Raw genomic sequence first — 3,680 nt, forward strand, 5'->3', positions numbered from 1 at the left:
TAGTATTTTCTTACTTTCTTTATGCACGCCCTCTGTTGATTGCTTTCTTCACTTTCATCCTTCCTTGTCCAGAGCAAAGTCTCTTTTCTCATTATTCCTCCTTTATGTTCTTCATTTTGTTTACTTTGGTACTTCAAATTTCTTGTTAAGTTAGGTGTATTCTTCCTGTTCTGAAGACAGTGTTCGTGGCTCTTTCTCCTATTACTAAGTGTATTTTGTTATTTAGATATGTTGAATTGTGTTGAATTGTTGAACTATTTGCCATATGTTTAATTATTATAGTGAAGTGTTTTGTTGAAACTATTTCGTTCATGTATAAGTGTTAAGTAATTCATGTTAATTTGTATAATTAGTAATTAATAATTATAATAAGAGATTGCTGATTTTCGTTCACCCGACCATGGTTTCGCACAGTTTGGATTTTATTTTGGTGGAATATTATTTTTATTATGCTTCTTACTGAGTGTTAGCTAAGGCCATCTTTAAGCTAAAGTATTTACCACTGAATACGAGGACATTCAGCTTAGGCATGTCATAATTTGGGGGCCTGTCCGGGATTCAAAATCTGTTGTGCGACTATAAACTGTTTAAATGTTTTTGGTGATTTTTTAAGAACTATTGGTGAACGATATGTCCAGATATTGTGCTTCATTGATTTGTACAGTTAGTGCCACGCTACGCTGTTCTTCGCTTTCATTAAACTGTGTTTGACAGTAGTTCCAGGCAAGAATACACCTCATCTCTCCTTAAACCAAGGTAAAGTATTTTTGAAGGTTAAGTCGATAACAAGTGTTAATTGACAGGGATCTCTGCGTATATCGCCTCTTGTGCCCGCCTCATTAATATTTTCCATAATAAAGGTCACCCTCGCTATCATATAAAAGTGATAAGTTACGTTAATCTTACGTTACCTTGCACATCATTGTTTAGCTCCCGACCTTTCGGATTAGCAAAATCCACTGTACTCCTTTTAAAGTCTTCTCATTGCGGAAGTATTGGTTCATTCTCGCACTTTTAGTGTACCTCGAACACTCCATGATTCCAGACTTTCTGTAATTACTGAATTGCGCTAGTTTAACTCCACAAGATTAGACATGTGGTTTAGTCAGGTTGCTGCGTAAATCTTTAGCTAATTACCATTCTGTAACTAGCAGTTGTTGTTATTGGTATTTAAATACTCCTCTCGCTGTCTGTTAGCGTTCTATTATAAGTACGGTAATAGCGTTGGGCTGCAATTACCTAAATTTATCATTATAGGTTCTCGGTAGTAAATATAACTTGTTACATTTGTTTACGTTAGGAGCAATGTACGTGTGGCTACTGTTAACTTTATTTTATAAATATGAATACTGTTTAGAATGATTAACAGAGTTAATGTGTTCGCGTTTAGTCAGCCATTCATTGTTAGGTAGGTAGGATTTGTTGTATTTACATAAGTGTTGTGTAGTGAGTAATTAAACCTTGTTCAAAATGCCTTTTAATCTAGAGAGCTTTGCTGGAAACCCCAAAGAGGAATTATCTACGCTCAGGTATGCTACTAAACAGGATCTGCGTGACCTAGCAGCGAAATGTAACATTGTGGTTGATCCTGCTTATGTGAAGGCTAGATTACTGAGTAATATTTTAGATTATTTAATCAACGAAGAGATTATTGCAGATGATGAAGAAGTAGAAGCACTCAGAATTGCAGCAGGAGTACTTCCGCCTGTTCCAGTAGATACAGAAGTAGAGAAAATAAGGCTTCAATTGCAGTTAGAGAAGGTAAAGAAGGAAACTACCGAACGGGAGCTCTACCTAGAAGAGAAGAGAGCTGAAGCAAGAGAGAAGGAAAGGAAGGAAACCACCGAACAGGAGCTCTATCTAGAAGAGAAGAGAGCAGAAGCGAGAGAGCAGAAGCGAGAGAGAAGGAGCGAGAAGCAGAGATAAGACACCAGATAAAACTCTAGGAGCTTTCTTCAGGTAAGAGAAAGGAAGCCACACTCCCTGCTACGTTTGAAGTTTTTAAAGCAAGTAAGCTTGTACCTGATTTCGACGAGAAAGATCCTGAGGTTTTCTTCCAGAACTTTGAACAAATCGCAGAAACCTTAAACTGGCCTGTAGAATTCTGGTCTCTGCTCATCAGGAACAAAGTGAAGGGTAAAGCCTCATTTGTTGCTTCACAACTGGTAAGTGAAAATGACTATACAGTGTTAAAGAAAACTATCTTAGATGCGTACTCCATTACCATAGAAGGGTACAGACAAAATTTTAGAAATTCTGTTAAAACTTTCAACCAAACTTTTGTAGAATTTTGTATTCTCAAAAATAGGCAGTTGAATAAGTGGTTAGGAAGAGCAGGTGTTGATAACTTCGAATCATTTAAGAATTTGATTCTTCTAGAAGAATTTTTGAGGAAAGTGCCTACTCATATCTCAACCTTCATTCATTTTAAAGGTGAAACACTGGTAAAGAAGGCAGCTAGTCTCGCCGATGATTACCACTTAATCCATAAATCACAAAAGGGTCAAACTAACAAATCATCTCCTTCCTTTTCCAAATCTCCCCAGGTATCCTGTACTTACTGCAAGAAAGAGGGCCACACTATTGAAAATTGTCCACTTCCCCAGTGCAAAACTTCAAAAGCAAAAGAAGGTAAAAATGTCCATTCAAGGAGCACATGCCATGTGACTACTCCGATGGAAGGGTTGCAGCCGTTTGAAGGATTTATTTGTGATGTTACTGTAAATGGTACTTCACTGAAGTGCCTCAGAGACTCTGGTTCCTCTCAGTCTATATTGGCAGACTTAGGTTCGAAGAATTTAACTTATACTAAGGAGTTTGTAACCATTTCAGATTTAACCTCTTCCAGGACTCTGCCTCTTGCTGAAGTGGAAATTGTTAGTCCTTACTTTACAGGAAAGGCTAAAGTAGCTGTGTTAAAGCAAGCCTTGCCGTGTTCTCCAGTGAAGCTGATCTTGGGTAATGATCTAGCAGGGTCACAGGTGAAGACTAATTTTATTATTTCATATCCTGAATTCGTAATCCAAGAAGAAAGTAAGTCCATAGAATCTCCACCAGCTATAACTCAGGTTGTGACTAGGAATACTTCCAGGGCAGGACCTTTGAAAAGTGAGAGTAAAACTACTGGAAGAACTATGGAGGCCTTGGACTTGGTGAACGTAGGTAAGAAAGAGTTTACTGAGCTACAGAAAGAGGACCCCTGCCTTAGTGAACTTTGGAAAAAGGTGAGAATTCCAGATGAAAATCCAAAATTGCCATATTTTTATGTGAATAAAGGTATTCTCTGCAGGCATTTCAGGTCGCCACAGATTAATTCTAACCATACTTGGAGGGATTGCCACCAAATAGTCATTCCTCAACCTCTAAGACTTTCCTTGTTAGACCTCGCTCATTCTGCAGAATCCCACTTAGGGGTTAACAAGACTTACAAAAGAGTAAGTGAAGACTATTATTGGCCAGGCCTTGGTAAAGATATTAAGAGTTAAGTTGCTTCATGTCACCATTGTCAGGTTACAGGTCAACCTAACCAGAGGATCCCGCCAGCACCACTCCAGAACGTACTAGTACCCAAAACTCCTTTTTACAAACTAATCATAGATTGCGTTGGTCCCTTACCGAAGACTAAGAGAGGGAATGAATACATACTGACTGCTATGTGTCCCACTTCAAGGTACCATTTG

At 38.2% G+C, this 3,680-nt stretch overlaps 1 long non-coding RNA gene across 1 annotated transcript in view; it reads left to right on the forward strand.

The window, feature by feature from the left end:
* Nucleotides 1-3,667: 3,667 nt before the first annotated feature.
* The window catches only part of LOC137636819 (uncharacterized), a 2,776-nt gene continuing 2,763 nt past the window's right edge, over nucleotides 3,668-3,680 (forward strand). Inside the window, exon 1 of the long non-coding RNA XR_011043235.1 lies at nucleotides 3,668-3,680. This exon is cut by the window's right edge and continues 654 nt beyond it. This is a non-coding gene — a long non-coding RNA (uncharacterized lncRNA).

The sequence above is a fragment of the Palaemon carinicauda genome, unplaced genomic scaffold, assembly GCF_036898095.1.
Source record: "Palaemon carinicauda isolate YSFRI2023 unplaced genomic scaffold, ASM3689809v2 scaffold4, whole genome shotgun sequence".
Taxonomy (NCBI): Eukaryota; Metazoa; Arthropoda; class Malacostraca; order Decapoda; family Palaemonidae; genus Palaemon; species Palaemon carinicauda.